The following is a 16517-nucleotide window of genomic DNA, read 5'->3' on the forward strand; positions in this document are numbered from 1 at the left end:
GCTGAAATTGTGACCGCGCGACTTAGGGATTTTTTCAAAAAAAGTTGTTCAGATGTCGAGGGCTAATTCTGTTTCCCATGATAAAAACCCATCTGTTTTCACCGAAAAAGCTTTCAGGGGATCGTTTGCAACAGTTTGGCACGATTTCTGAGTGAATTGCAGAACGTCAGATTTTTGCTGAAATTGTGACCGCGCGGCTTAGGGATTTTTTCAAAAAAAGTTGTTGAGACGTCGAGGGCTAATTCTGTTTCCCATGATACAAACCCATCTGTTTCCACCGAAAAAGCTTTCAGTCGATCGTTTGCAACAGTTTGGCACCATTTCTGAGTGAATTGCAGAAAGTCAGATTTTTGCTGATATTGTGACCGCGCGGCTTAGGGATTTTTTCAAAAAAAGGTGCTCAGACGTCGTGGGCTAATTCTGTTTCCCATGATACAAACCCATCTGTTTCCACCGAAAAAGCTTTCAGGGGATCGTTTGCAACAGTTTGGCACCATTTCTGAGTGAATTGCAGAACGTCAGATTTTTGCTGAAATTGTGACCGCGCGGCTTAGGGATTTTTTCAAAAAAAGGTGTTCAGACGTCGAGGGCTAATTCTGTTTCCCATGATAAAAACCCATCTGTTTCCACCGAAAAAGCTTTCAGAGGATCGTTTGCAACAGTTTGGCACCATTTCTGAGTGAATTGCAGAACGTCAGATTTTTGCTGAAATTGTGACCGCGCGGCTTAGGGATTTTTTCAAAAAAAGTTGTTCAGATGTCGAGGGCTAATTCTGTTTCCCATGATAAAAACCCATCTGTTTTCACCGAAAAAGCTTTCAGGGGATCGTTTGCAACAGTTTGGCACCATTTCTGAGTGAATTGCAGAACGTCAGATTTTTGCTGAAATTGTGACCGCGCGGCTTAGGGATTTTTTCAAAAAAAGGTGTTCAGACGTCGAGGGCTAATTCTGTTTCCCATGATAAAAACCCATCTGTTTCCACCGAAAAAGGTTTCAGTCGATCGTTTGCAACAATTTGGCACCATTTCTGAGTCAATTGCAGAAAGTCAGATTTTTGCTGAAATTGTGACCGCGCGGCTTAGGGATATTTTCAAAAAAAGGTGTTCAGACATCAAGGGCGAATTCTGTTTCCCATGATAAAAACCCATCTGTTTTCACCGAAAAAGCTTTCAGTTGATCGTTTGCAACAGTTTGGCACCATTTCTGAGTGAATTGCAGAACGTCAGATTTTTGCTGAAATTGTGACCGCGCGCCTTAGGGATTTTTTCAAAAAAAGTTGTTCAGATGTCGAGGGCTAATTCTGTTTCCCATGATAAAATCCCATCTGTTTCCACCGGGAAAGCTTTCAGTCGATCGTTTGCAACAATTTGGCACCATTTCTGAGTCAATTGCAGAAAGTCAGATTTTTGCTGAAATTGTGACCGCGCGGCTTAGGGATTTTTTCAAAAAAAGGTGTTCAGACGTCGACGGCTAATTCTGTTTCCCATGATAAAAACCCATCTGTTTTCACCGAAAAAGCTTTCAGAGGATCGTTTGCAACAGTTTGGCACCATTTCTGAGTGAATTGCAGAACGTCAGATTTTTGCTGAAATTGTAACCGCGCGGCTTAGGGATTTTTTCAAAAAAAGTTGTTCAGATGTCGAGGGCTAATTCTGTTTCCCATGATAAAAACCCATCTGTTTTCACCAAAAAAGCTTTCAGGGGATCGTTTGCAACAGTTTGGCACCATTTCTGAGTGAATTGCAGAACGTCAGATTTTTGCTGAAATTGTGACCGCGCGGCTTAGGGATTTTTTCAAAAAAAGTTGTTCAGACGTCGAGGGCTAATTCTGTTTCCCATGATAAAAACCCATCTGTTTCCACCGAAAAAGCTTTCAGTCGATCGTTTGCAACAATTTGGCACCATTTCTGAGTCAATTGCAGAAAGTCAGATTTTTGCTGAAATTGTGACCGCGCGGCTTAGGGATATTTTCAAAAAAAGGTGTTCAGACATCGAGGGCGAATTCTGTTTCCCATGATAAAAACCCATCTGTTTTCACCGAAAAAGCTTTCAGTTGATCGTTTGCAACAGTTTGGCACCATTTCTGAGTGAATTGCAGAACGTCAGATTTTTGCTGAAATTGTGACCGGGCGGCTTTGGGATTTTTTCAAAAAAAGGTGTTCAGACATCTAGGGCTAATTCTGTTTACCATGATACAAACCCATCTGTTTTCACCGAAAAAGCTTTCAGGGGATCGTTTGCAACAGTTTGGCACCATTTCTGAGTGAATTGCAGAACGTCAGATTTTTGCTGAAATTGTGACCGCGCGGCTGAGGGATTTTTTCAAAAAAAGGTGCTCAGACGTCGTGGGCTAATTCTGTTTCCCATGATACAAACCCATCTGTTTCCACCGAAAAAGCTTTCAGAGGATCGTTTGCAACAGTTTGGCACCATTTCTGAGTGAATTGCAGAACGTCAGATTTTTGCTGAAATTGTGACCGCGCGGCTTAGGGATTTTTTCAAAAAAAGTTGTTCAGATGTCGAGGGCTAATTCTGTTTCCCATGATAAAAACCCATCTGTTTTCACCAAAAAAGCTTTCAGGGGATCGTTTGCAACAGTTTGGCACCATTTCTGAGTGAATTGCAGAACGTCAGATTTTTGCTGAAATTGTGACCGCGCGGCTTAGGGATTTTTTCAAAAAAAGTTGTTCAGACGTCGAGGGCTAATTCTGTTTCCCATGATAAAAACCCATCTGTTTCCACCGAAAAAGCTTTCAGTCGATCGTTTGCAACAATTTGGCACCATTTCTGAGTCAATTGCAGAAAGTCAGATTTTTGCTGAAATTGTGACCGCGCGGCTTAGGGATATTTTCAAAAAAAGGTGTTCAGACGTCGAGGGCGAATTCTGTTTCCCATGATAAAAACCCATCTGTTTTCACCGAAAAAGCTTTCAGTTGATCGTTTGCAACAGTTTGGCACCATTTCTGAGTGAATTGCAGAACGTCAGATTTTTGCTGAAATTGTGACCGGGCGGCTTTGGGATTTTTTCAAAAAAAGGTGTTCAGACGTCTAGGGCTAATTCTGTTTACCATGATACAAACCCATCTGTTTTCACCGAAAAAGCTTTCAGGGGATCGTTTGCAACAGTTTGGCAACATTTCTGAGTGAATTGCAGAACGTCAGATTTTTGCTGATATTGTGACCGCGCGGCTTAGGGATTTTTTCAAAAAAAGTTGTTGAGACGTCGAGGGCGAATTCTGTTTCCCATGATAAAAACCCATCTGTTTTCACCGAAAAAGCTTTCAGTTGATCGTTTGCAACAGTTTGGCACCATTTCTGAGTGAATTGCAGAACGTCAGATTTTTGCTGAAATTGTGACCGGGCGGCTTTGGGATTTTTTCAAAAAAAGGTGTTCAGACATCTAGGGCTAATTCTGTTTACCATGATACAAACCCATCTGTTTTCACCGAAAAAGCTTTCAGGGGATCGTTTGCAACAGTTTGGCACCATTTCTGAGTGAATTGCAGAACGTCAGATTTTTGCTGAAATTGTGACCGCGCGGCTGAGGGATTTTTTCAAAAAAAGGTGCTCAGACGTCGTGGGCTAATTCTGTTTCCCATGATACAAATCCATCTGTTTCCACCGAAAAAGCTTTCAGGGGCTCGTTTGCAGCAGTTTGGCAACATTTCTGAGTGAATTGCAGAACGTCAGATTTTTGCTGATATTGTGACCGCGCGGCTTAGGGATTTTTTCAAAAAAAGGGGTTCCGACGTCGAGGGCTAATTCTGTTTCCCATGATAAAAACCCATCTGTTTCCACCGAAAAAGCTTTCAGTCGATCGTTTGCAACAGTTTGGCACCATTTCTGAGTGAATTGCAGAAAGTCAGATTTTTGCTGAAATTGTGACCGCGCGGCTTAGGGATTTTTTCAAAAAAAGGTGTTCAGACATCGAGGGCTAATTCTGTTTCCCATGATAAAAACCCATCTGTTTCCACCGAAAAAGCTTTCAGAGGATCGTTTGCAACAGTTTGGCACCATTTCTGAGTGAATTGCAGAACGTCAGATTTTTGCTGAAATTGTGACCGCGCGGCTGAGGGATTTTTTCAAAAAAAGGTGCTCAGACGTCGTGGGCTAATTCTGTTTCCCATGATACAAACCCATCTGTTTCCACCGAAAAAGCTTTCAGGGGCTCGTTTGCAACAGTTTGGCAACATTTCTGAGTGAATTGCAGAACGTCAGATTTTTGCTGATATTGTGACAGCGCGGCTTAGGGATTTTTTCAAAAAAAGGGGTTCCGACGTCGAGGGCTAATTCTGTTTCCCATGATAAAAACCCATCTGTTTCCACCGAAAAAGCTTTCAGTCGATCGTTTGCAACAGTTTGGCACCATTTCTGAGTGAATTGCAGAAAGTCAGATTTTTGCTGAAATTGTGACCGCGCGGCTTAGGGATTTTTTCAAAAAAAGGTGTTCAGACATCGAGGGCTAATTCTGTTTCCCATGATAAAAACCCATCTGTTTCCACCGAAAAAGCTTTCAGAGGATCGTTTGCAACAGTTTGGCACCATTTCTGAGTGAATTGCAGAACGTCAGATTTTTGCTGAAATTGTGACCGCGCGGCTTAGGGATTTTTTCAAAAAAAGGTGTTCAGACGTCGAGGGCTAATTCTGTTTCCCATGATAAAAACCCATCTGTTTCCACCGAAAAAGCTTTCAGTCGATCGTTTGCAACAGTTTGGCACCATTTCTGAGTGAATTGCAGAACGTCAGATTTTTGCTGAAATTGTGACTGCGCGGCTTAGGGATTTTTTCAAAAAAAGTTGTTCAGATGTCGAGGGCTAATTCTGTTTCCCATGATAAAATCCCATCTGTTTCCACCGGGAAAGCTTTCAGTCGATCGTTTGCAACAATTTGGCACCATTTCTGAGTCAATTGCAGAAAGTCAGATTTTTGCTGAAATTGTGACCGCGCGGCTTAGGGATTTTTTCAAAAAAAGGTGCTCAGACATCTAGGGCGAATTCTGTTTCCCATGATAAAAACCCATCTGTTTTCACCGAAAAGCTTTCAGAGGATCGTTTGCAACAGTTTGGCACCATTTCTGAGTGAATTGCAGAACGTCAGATTTTTGCTGAAATTGTGACCGCGCGGCTTAGGGATTTTTTCAAAAAAAGTTGTTCAGACTTCGAGGGCTAATTCTGTTTCCCATGATAAAAACCCATCTGTTTCCACCGAAAAACCTTTCAGAGGATCGTTTGCAACAGTTTGGCACCATTTCTGAGTGAATTGCAGAACGTCAGATTTTTGCTGAAATTGTGACCGCGCGGCTTAGGGATTTTTTCAAAAAAAGTTGTTCAGATGTCGAGGGCTAATTCTGTTTCCCATGATAAAAACCCATCTGTTTTCACCGAAAAAGCTTTCAGGGGATCGTTTGCAACAGTTTGGCACGATTTCTGAGTGAATTGCAGAACGTCAGATTTTTGCTGAAATTGTGACCGCGCGGCTTAGGGATTTTTTCAAAAAAAGTTGTTGAGACGTCGAGGGCTAATTCTGTTTACCATGATACAAACCCATCTGTTTTCACCGAAAAAGCTTTCAGGGGATCGTTTGCAACAGTTTGGCACGATTTCTGAGTGAATTGCAGAACGTCAGATTTTTGCTGAAATTGTGACCGGGCGGCTTTGGGATTTTTTCAAAAAAAGGTGTTCAGACATCTAGGGCTAATTCTGTTTACCATGATACAAACCCATCTGTTTTCACCGAAAAAGCTTTCAGGGGATCGTTTGCAACAGTTTGGCACCATTTCTGAGTGAATTGCAGAACGTCAGATTTTTGCTGAAATTGTGACCGCGCGGCTGAGGGATTTTTTCAAAAAAAGGTGCTCAGACGTCGTGGGCTAATTCTGTTTCCCATGATACAAACCCATCTGTTTCCACCGAAAAAGCTTTCAGGGGCTCGTTTGCAACAGTTTGGCAACATTTCTGAGTGAATTGCAGAACGTCAGATTTTTGCTGATATTGTGACCGCGCGGCTTAGGGATTTTTTCAAAAAAAGGGGTTCCGACGTCGAGGGCTAATTCTGTTTCCCATGATAAAAACCCATCTGTTTCCACCGAAAAAGCTTTCAGTCGATCGTTTGCAACAGTTTGGCACCATTTCTGAGTGAATTGCAGAAAGTCAGATTTTTGCTGAAATTGTGACCGCGCGGCTTAGGGATTTTTTCAAAAAAAGGTGTTCAGACATCGAGGGCTAATTCTGTTTCCCATGATAAAAACCCTTCTGTTTCCACCGAAAAAGCTTTCAGAGGATCGTTTGCAACAGTTTGGCACCATTTCTGAGTGAATTGCAGAACGTCAGATTTTTGCTGAAATTGTGACCGCGCGGCTGAGGGATTTTTTCAAAAAAAGGTGCTCAGACGTCGTGGGCTAATTCTGTTTCCCATGATACAAACCCATCTGTTTCCACCGAAAAAGCTTTCAGGGGCTCGTTTGCAACAGTTTGGCAACATTTCTGAGTGAATTGCAGAACGTCAGATTTTTGCTGATATTGTGACCGCGCGGCTTAGGGATTTTTTCAAAAAAAGGGGTTCCGACGTCGAGGGCTAATTCTGTTTCCCATGATAAAAACCCATCTGTTTCCACCGAAAAAGCTTTCAGTCGATCGTTTGCAACAGTTTGGCACCATTTCTGAGTGAATTGCAGAAAGTCAGATTTTTGCTGAAATTGTGACCGCGCGGCTTAGGGATTTTTTCAAAAAAAGGTGTTCAGACATCGAGGGCTAATTCTGTTTCCCATGATAAAAACCCATCTGTTTCCACCGAAAAAGCTTTCAGAGGATCGTTTGCAACAGTTTGGCACCATTTCTGAGTGAATTGCAGAACGTCAGATTTTTGCTGAAATTGTGACCGCGCGGCTTAGGGATTTTTTCAAAAAAAGGTGTTCAGACGTCGAGGGCTAATTCTCTTTCCCATGATAAAAACCCATCTGTTTCCACCGAAAAAGCTTTCAGTCGATCGTTTGCAACAGTTTGGCACCATTTCTGAGTGAATTGCAGAACGTCAGATTTTTGCTGAAATTGTGACTGCGCGGCTTAGGGATTTTTTCAAAAAAAGTTGTTCAGATGTCGAGGGCTAATTCTGTTTCCCATGATAAAATCCCATCTGTTTCCACCGGGAAAGCTTTCAGTCGATCGTTTGCAACAGTTTGGCACCATTTCTGAGTCAATTGCAGAAAGTCAGATTTTTGCTGAAATTGTGACCGCGCGGCTTAGGGATTTTTTCAAAAAAAGGTGCTCAGACATCTAGGGCGAATTCTGTTTCCCATGATAAAAACCCATCTGTTTTCACCGAAAAAGCTTTCAGAGGATCGTTTGCAACAGTTTGGCACCATTTCTGAGTGAATTGCAGAACGTCAGATTTTTGCTGAAATTGTGACCGCGCGGCTTAGGGATTTTTTCAAAAAAAGTTGTTCAGACTTCGAGGGCTAATTCTGTTTCCCATGATAAAAACCCATCTGTTTCCACCGAAAAACCTTTCAGAGGATCGTTTGCAACAGTTTGGCACCATTTCTGAGTGAATTGCAGAACGTCAGATTTTTGCTGAAATTGTGACCGCGCGACTTAGGGATTTTTTCAAAAAAAGTTGTTCAGATGTCGAGGGCTAATTCTGTTTCCCATGATAAAAACCCATCTGTTTTCACCGAAAAAGCTTTCAGGGGATCGTTTGCAACAGTTTGGCACGATTTCTGAGTGAATTGCAGAACGTCAGATTTTTGCTGAAATTGTGACCGCGCGGCTTAGGGATTTTTTCAAAAAAAGTTGTTGAGACGTCGAGGGCTAATTCTGTTTCCCATGATACAAACCCATCTGTTTCCACCGAAAAAGCTTTCAGTCGATCGTTTGCAACAGTTTGGCACCATTTCTGAGTGAATTGCAGAAAGTCAGATTTTTGCTGATATTGTGACCGCGCGGCTTAGGGATTTTTTCAAAAAAAGGTGCTCAGACGTCGTGGGCTAATTCTGTTTCCCATGATACAAACCCATCTGTTTCCACCGAAAAAGCTTTCAGGGGATCGTTTGCAACAGTTTGGCACCATTTCTGAGTGAATTGCAGAACGTCAGATTTTTGCTGAAATTGTGACCGCGCGGCTTAGGGATTTTTTCAAAAAAAGGTGTTCAGACGTCGAGGGCTAATTCTGTTTCCCATGATAAAAACCCATCTGTTTCCACCGAAAAAGCTTTCAGAGGATCGTTTGCAACAGTTTGGCACCATTTCTGAGTGAATTGCAGAACGTCAGATTTTTGCTGAAATTGTGACCGCGCGGCTTAGGGATTTTTTCAAAAAAAGTTGTTCAGATGTCGAGGGCTAATTCTGTTTCCCATGATAAAAACCCATCTGTTTTCACCGAAAAAGCTTTCAGGGGATCGTTTGCAACAGTTTGGCACCATTTCTGAGTGAATTGCAGAACGTCAGATTTTTGCTGAAATTGTGACCGCGCGGCTTAGGGATTTTTTCAAAAAAAGGTGTTCAGACGTCGAGGGCTAATTCTGTTTCCCATGATAAAAACCCATCTGTTTCCACCGAAAAAGGTTTCAGTCGATCGTTTGCAACAATTTGGCACCATTTCTGAGTCAATTGCAGAAAGTCAGATTTTTGCTGAAATTGTGACCGCGCGGCTTAGGGATATTTTCAAAAAAAGGTGTTCAGACATCAAGGGCGAATTCTGTTTCCCATGATAAAAACCCATCTGTTTTCACCGAAAAAGCTTTCAGTTGATCGTTTGCAACAGTTTGGCACCATTTCTGAGTGAATTGCAGAACGTCAGATTTTTGCTGAAATTGTGACCGCGCGGCTTAGGGATTTTTTCAAAAAAAGTTGTTCAGATGTCGAGGGCTAATTCTGTTTCCCATGATAAAATCCCATCTGTTTCCACCGGGAAAGCTTTCAGTCGATCGTTTGCAACAATTTGGCACCATTTCTGAGTCAATTGCAGAAAGTCAGATTTTTGCTGAAATTGTGACCGCGCGGCTTAGGGATTTTTTCAAAAAAAGGTGTTCAGACGTCGACGGCTAATTCTGTTTCCCATGATAAAAACCCATCTGTTTTCACCGAAAAAGCTTTCAGAGGATCGTTTGCAACAGTTTGGCACCATTTCTGAGTGAATTGCAGAACGTCAGATTTTTGCTGAAATTGTGACCGCGCGGCTTAGGGATTTTTTCAAAAAAAGTTGTTCAGATGTCGAGGGCTAATTCTGTTTCCCATGATAAAAACCCATCTGTTTTCACCAAAAAAGCTTTCAGGGGATCGTTTGCAACAGTTTGGCACCATTTCTGAGTGAATTGCAGAACGTCAGATTTTTGCTGAAATTGTGACCGCGCGGCTTAGGGATTTTTTCAAAAAAAGTTGTTCAGACGTCGAGGGCTAATTCTGTTTCCCATGATAAAAACCCATCTGTTTCCACCGAAAAAGCTTTCAGTCGATCGTTTGCAACAATTTGGCACCATTTCTGAGTCAATTGCAGAAAGTCAGATTTTTGCTGAAATTGTGACCGCGCGGCTTAGGGATATTTTCAAAAAAAGGTGTTCAGACATCGAGGGCGAATTCTGTTTCCCATGATAAAAACCCATCTGTTTTCACCGAAAAAGCTTTCAGTTGATCGTTTGCAACAGTTTGGCACCATTTCTGAGTGAATTGCAGAACGTCAGATTTTTGCTGAAATTGTGACCGGGCGGCTTTGGGATTTTTTCAAAAAAAGGTGTTCAGACATCTAGGGCTAATTCTGTTTACCATGATACAAACCCATCTGTTTTCACCGAAAAAGCTTTCAGGGGATCGTTTGCAACAGTTTGGCACCATTTCTGAGTGAATTGCAGAACGTCAGATTTTTGCTGAAATTGTGACCGCGCGGCTGAGGGATTTTTTCAAAAAAAGGTGCTCAGACGTCGTGGGCTAATTCTGTTTCCCATGATACAAACCCATCTGTTTCCACCGAAAAAGCTTTCAGAGGATCGTTTGCAACAGTTTGGCACCATTTCTGAGTGAATTGCAGAACGTCAGATTTTTGCTGAAATTGTGACCGCGCGGCTTAGGGATTTTTTCAAAAAAAGTTGTTCAGATGTCGAGGGCTAATTCTGTTTCCCATGATAAAAACCCATCTGTTTCCACCAAAAAAGCTTTCAGGGGATCGTTTGCAACAGTTTGGCACCATTTCTGAGTGAATTGCAGAACGTCAGATTTTTGCTGAAATTGTGACCGCGCGGCTTAGGGATTTTTTCAAAAAAAGTTGTTCAGACGTCGAGGGCTAATTCTGTTTCCCATGATAAAAACCCATCTGTTTCCACCGAAAAAGCTTTCAGTCGATCGTTTGCAACAATTTGGCACCATTTCTGAGTCAATTGCAGAAAGTCAGATTTTTGCTGAAATTGTGACCGCGCGGCTTAGGGATATTTTCAAAAAAAGGTGTTCAGACGTCGAGGGCGAATTCTGTTTCCCATGATAAAAACCCATCTGTTTTCACCGAAAAAGCTTTCAGTTGATCGTTTGCAACAGTTTGGCACCATTTCTGAGTGAATTGCAGAACGTCAGATTTTTGCTGAAATTGTGACCGGGCGGCTTTGGGATTTTTTCAAAAAAAGGTGTTCAGACGTCTAGGGCTAATTCTGTTTACCATGATACAAACCCATCTGTTTTCACCGAAAAAGCTTTCAGGGGATCGTTTGCAACAGTTTGGCAACATTTCTGAGTGAATTGCTGAACGTCAGATTTTTGCTGATATTGTGACCGCGCGGCTTAGGGATTTTTTCAAAAAAAGTTGTTGAGACGTCGAGGGCTAATTCTGTTTCCCATGATAAAAACCCATCTGTTTCCACTGAAAAAGCTTTCAGTCGATCGTTTGCAACAGTTTGGCACCATTTCTGAGTGAATTGCAGAAAGTCAGATTTTTGCTGATATTGTGACCGCGCGGCTTAGGGATTTTTTCAAAAAAAGGTGCTCAGACGTCGTGGGCTAATTCTGTTTCCCATGATACAAACCCATCTGTTTCCACCGAAAAAGCTTTCAGGGGATCGTTTGCAACAGTTTGGCACCATTTCTGAGTGAATTGCAGAACGTCAGATTTTTGCTGAAATTGTGACCGCGCGGCTTAGGGATTTTTTCAAAAAAAGGTGTTCAGACGTCGAGGGCTAATTCTGTTTCCCATGATAAAAACCCATCTGTTTCCACCGAAAAAGCTTTCAGAGGATCGTTTGCAACAGTTTGGCACCATTTCTGAGTCAATTGCAGAACGTCAGATTTTTGCTGAAATTGTGACCGCGCGGCTTAGGGATTTTTTCAAAAAAAGTTGTTCAGATGTCGAGGGCTAATTCTGTTTCCCATGATAAAAACCCATCTGTTTTCACCGAAAAAGCTTTCAGGGGATCGTTTGCAACAGTTTGGCACCATTTCTGAGTGAATTGCAGAACGTCAGATTTTTGCTGAAATTGTGACCGCGCGGCTTAGGGATTTTTTCAAAAAAAGGTGTTCAGACGTCGAGGGCTAATTCTGTTTCCCATGATAAAAACCCATCTGTTTCCACCGAAAAAGGTTTCAGTCGATCGTTTGCAACAATTTGGCACCATTTCTGAGTCAATTGCAGAAAGTCAGATTTTTGCTGAAATTGTGACCGCGCGGCTTAGGGATATTTTCAAAAAAAGGTGTTCAGACATCAAGGGCGAATTCTGTTTCCCATGATAAAAACCCATCTGTTTTCACCGAAAAAGCTTTCAGTTGATCGTTTGCAACAGTTTGGCACCATTTCTGAGTGAATTGCAGAACGTCAGATTTTTGCTGAAATTGTGACCGCGCGGCTTAGGGATTTTTTCAAAAAAAGTTGTTCAGATGTCGAGGGCTAATTCTGTTTCCCATGATAAAATCCCATCTGTTTCCACCGGGAAAGCTTTCAGTCGATCGTTTGCAACAATTTGGCACCATTTCTGAGTCAATTGCAGAAAGTCAGATTTTTGCTGAAATTGTGACCGCGCGGCTTAGGGATTTTTTCAAAAAAAGGTGTTCAGACGTCGACGGCTAATTCTGTTTCCCATGATAAAAACCCATCTGTTTTCACCGAAAAAGCTTTCAGAGGATCGTTTGCAACAGTTTGGCACCATTTCTGAGTGAATTGCAGAACGTCAGATTTTTGCTGAAATTGTGACCGCGCGGCTTAGGGATTTTTTCAAAAAAAGTTGTTCAGATGTCGAGGGCTAATTCTGTTTCCCATGATAAAAACCCATCTGTTTTCACCAAAAAAGCTTTCAGGGGATCGTTTGCAACAGTTTGGCACCATTTCTGAGTGAATTGCAGAACGTCAGATTTTTGCTGAAATTGTGACCGCGCGGCTTAGGGATTTTTTCAAAAAAAGTTGTTCAGACGTCGAGGGCTAATTCTGTTTCCCATGATAAAAACCCATCTGTTTCCACCGAAAAAGCTTTCAGTCGATCGTTTGCAACAATTTGGCACCATTTCTGAGTCAATTGCAGAAAGTCAGATTTTTGCTGAAATTGTGACCGCGCGGCTTAGGGATATTTTCAAAAAAAGGTGTTCAGACATCGAGGGCGAATTCTGTTTCCCATGATAAAAACCCATCTGTTTTCACCGAAAAAGCTTTCAGTTGATCGTTTGCAACAGTTTGGCACCATTTCTGAGTGAATTGCAGAACGTCAGATTTTTGCTGAAATTGTGACCGGGCGGCTTTGGGATTTTTTCAAAAAAAGGTGTTCAGACATCTAGGGCTAATTCTGTTTACCATGATACAAACCCATCTGTTTTCACCGAAAAAGCTTTCAGGGGATCGTTTGCAACAGTTTGGCACCATTTCTGAGTGAATTGCAGAACGTCAGATTTTTGCTGAAATTGTGACCGCGCGGCTGAGGGATTTTTTCAAAAAAAGGTGCTCAGACGTCGTGGGCTAATTCTGTTTCCCATGATACAAACCCATCTGTTTCCACTGAAAAAGCTTTCAGAGGATCGTTTGCAACAGTTTGGCACCATTTCTGAGTGAATTGCAGAACGTCAGATTTTTGCTGAAATTGTGACCGCGCGGCTTAGGGATTTTTTCAAAAAAAGTTGTTCAGATGTCGAGGGCTAATTCTGTTTCCCATGATAAAAACCCATCTGTTTCCACCAAAAAAGCTTTCAGGGGATCGTTTGCAACAGTTTGGCACCATTTCTGAGTGAATTGCAGAACGTCAGATTTTTGCTGAAATTGTGACCGCGCGGCTTAGGGATTTTTTCAAAAAAAGTTGTTCAGACGTCGAGGGCTAATTCTGTTTCCCATGATAAAAACCCATCTGTTTCCACCGAAAAAGCTTTCAGTCGATCGTTTGCAACAATTTGGCACCATTTCTGAGTCAATTGCAGAAAGTCAGATTTTTGCTGAAATTGTGACCGCGCGGCTTAGGGATATTTTCAAAAAAAGGTGTTCAGACGTCGAGGGCGAATTCTGTTTCCCATGATAAAAACCCATCTGTTTTCACCGAAAAAGCTTTCAGTTGATCGTTTGCAACAGTTTGGCACCATTTCTGAGTGAATTGCAGAACGTCAGATTTTTGCTGAAATTGTGACCGGGCGGCTTTGGGATTTTTTCAAAAAAAGGTGTTCAGACGTCTAGGGCTAATTCTGTTTACCATGATACAAACCCATCTGTTTTCACCGAAAAAGCTTTCAGGGGATCGTTTGCAACAGTTTGGCAACATTTCTGAGTGAATTGCTGAACGTCAGATTTTTGCTGATATTGTGACCGCGCGGCTTAGGGATTTTTTCAAAAAAAGTTGTTGAGACGTCGAGGGCTAATTCTGTTTCCCATGATAAAAACCCATCTGTTTCCACTGAAAAAGCTTTCAGTCGATCGTTTGCAACAGTTTGGCACCATTTCTGAGTGAATTGCAGAAAGTCAGATTTTTGCTGATATTGTGACCGCGCGGCTTAGGGATTTTTTCAAAAAAAGGTGCTCAGACGTCGTGGGCTAATTCTGTTTCCCATGATAAAAACCCATCTGTTTCCACCGAAAAAGCTTTCAGGGGATCGTTTGCAACAGTTTGGCACCATTTCTGAGTGAATTGCAGAACGTCAGATTTTTGCTGAAATTGTGACCGCGCGGCTTAGGGATTTTTTCAAAAAAAGGTGTTCAGACGTCGAGGGCTAATTCTGTTTCCCATGATAAAAACCCATCTGTTTCCACCGAAAAAGCTTTCAGAGGATCGTTTGCAACAGTTTGGCACCATTTCTGAGTGAATTGCAGAACGTCAGATTTTTGCTGAAATTGTGACCGCGCGGCTTAGGGATTTTTTCAAAAAAAGGGGTTCCGACGTCGAGGGCTAATTCTGTTTCCCATGATAAAAACCCATCTGTTTCCACCGAAAAAGCTTTCAGTCGATCGTTTGCAACAGTTTGGCACCATTTCTGAGTGAATTGCAGAAAGTCAGATTTTTGCTGAAATTGTGACCGCGCGGCTTAGGGATTTTTTCAAAAAAAGGTGTTCAGACGTCGAGGGCTAATTCTGTTTCCCATGATAAAAACCCATCTGTTTCCACCGAAAAAGCTTTCAGAGGATCGTTTGCAACAGTTTGGCACCATTTCTGAGTGAATTGCAGAACGTCAGATTTTTGCTGAAATTGTGACCGCGCGGCTTAGGGATTTTTTCAAAAAAAGTTGTTCAGATGTCGAGGGCTAATTCTGTTTCCCATGATAAAAACCCATCTGTTTTCACCGAAAAAGCTTTCAGGGGATCGTTTGCAACAGTTTGGCACCATTTCTGAGTGAATTGCAGAACGTCAGATTTTTGCTGAAATTGTGACCGCGCGGCTTAGGGATTTTTTCAAAAAAAGTTGTTGAGACGTCGAGGGCTAATTCTATTTCCCATGATACAAACCCATCTGTTTCCACCGAAAAAGCTTTCAGTCGATCGTTTGCAACAGTTTGGCACCATTTCTGAGTGAATTGCAGAACGTCAGATTTTTGCTGAAATTGTGACCGCGCGGCTTAGGGATTTTTTCAAAAAAAGGTGTTCAGACGTCGAGGGCTAATTCTGTTTCCCATGATAAAAACCCATCTGTTTCCACCGAAAAAGCTTTCAGAGGATCGTTTGCAACAGTTTGGCACCATTTCTGAGTGAATTGCAGAACGTCAGATTTTTGCTGAAATTGTGACCGCGCGGCTTAGGGATTTTTTCAAAAAAGGGTGCTCAGACGTCGTGGGCTAATTCTGTTTCCCATGATACAAACCCATCTGTTTCCACCGAAAAAGCTTTCAGGGGATCGTTTGCAACAGTTTGGCACCATTTCTGAGTGAATTGCAGAACGTCAGATTTTTGCTGAAATTGTGACCGCGCGGCTTAGGGATTTTTTCAAAAAAAGGTGTTCAGACGTCGAGGGCTAATTCTGTTTCCCATGATAAAAACCCATCTGTTTCCACCGAAAAAGCTTTCAGAGGATCGTTTGCAACAGTTTGGCACCATTTCTGAGTGAATTGCAGAACGTCAGATTTTTGCTGAAATTGTGACCGCGCGGCTTAGGGATTTTTTCAAAAAAAGGGGTTCCGACGTCGAGGGCTAATTCTGTTTCCCATGATAAAAACCCATCTGTTTCCACCAAAAAAGCTTTCAGTCGATCGTTTGCAACAGTTTGGCACCATTTCTGAGTGAATTGCAGAAAGTCAGATTTTTGCTGAAATTGTGACCGCGCGGCTTAGGGATTTTTTCAAAAAAAGGTGTTCAGACGTCGAGGGCTAATTCTGTTTCCCATGATAAAAACCCATCTGTTTCCACCGAAAAAGCTTTCAGAGGATCGTTTGCAACAGTTTGGCACCATTTCTGAGTGAATTGCAGAACGTCAGATTTTTGCTGAAATTGTGACCGCGCGGCTTAGGGATTTTTTCAAAAAAAGTTGTTCAGATGTCGAGGGCTAATTCTGTTTCCCATGATAAAAACCCATCTGTTTTCACCGAAAAAGCTTTCAGGGGATCGTTTGCAACAGTTTGGCACCATTTCTGAGTGAATTGCAGAACGTCAGATTTTTGCTGAAATTGTGACCGCGCGGCTTAGGGATTTTTTCAAAAAAAGTTGTTGAGACGTCGAGGGCTAATTCTATTTCCCATGATACAAACCCATCTGTTTCCACCGAAAAAGCTTTCAGTCGATCGTTTGCAACAGTTTGGCACCATTTCTGAGTGAATTGCAGAACGTCAGATTTTTGCTGAAATTGTGACCGCGCGGCTTAGGGATTTTTTCAAAAAAAGGTGTTCAGACGTCGAGGGCTAATTCTGTTTCCCATGATAAAAACCCATCTGTTTCCACCGAAAAAGCTTTCAGAGGATCGTTTGCAACAGTTTGGCACCATTTCTGAGTGAATTGCAGAACGTCAGATTTTTGCTGAAATTGTGACCGCGCGGCTTAGGGATTTTTTCAAAAAAAGTTGTTCAGATGTCGAGGGCTAATTCTGTTTACCATGATAAAAACCCATCTGTTTCCACCGAAAAAGCTTTCAGGGGATCGTTTGCAACAGTTTGGCACCATCTCTG

The sequence above is a fragment of the Podarcis tiliguerta genome, assembly GCF_965153285.1.
Source record: "Podarcis tiliguerta genome assembly, chromosome: 10".
NCBI lineage: Eukaryota > Metazoa > Chordata > Lepidosauria > Squamata > Lacertidae > Podarcis > Podarcis tiliguerta.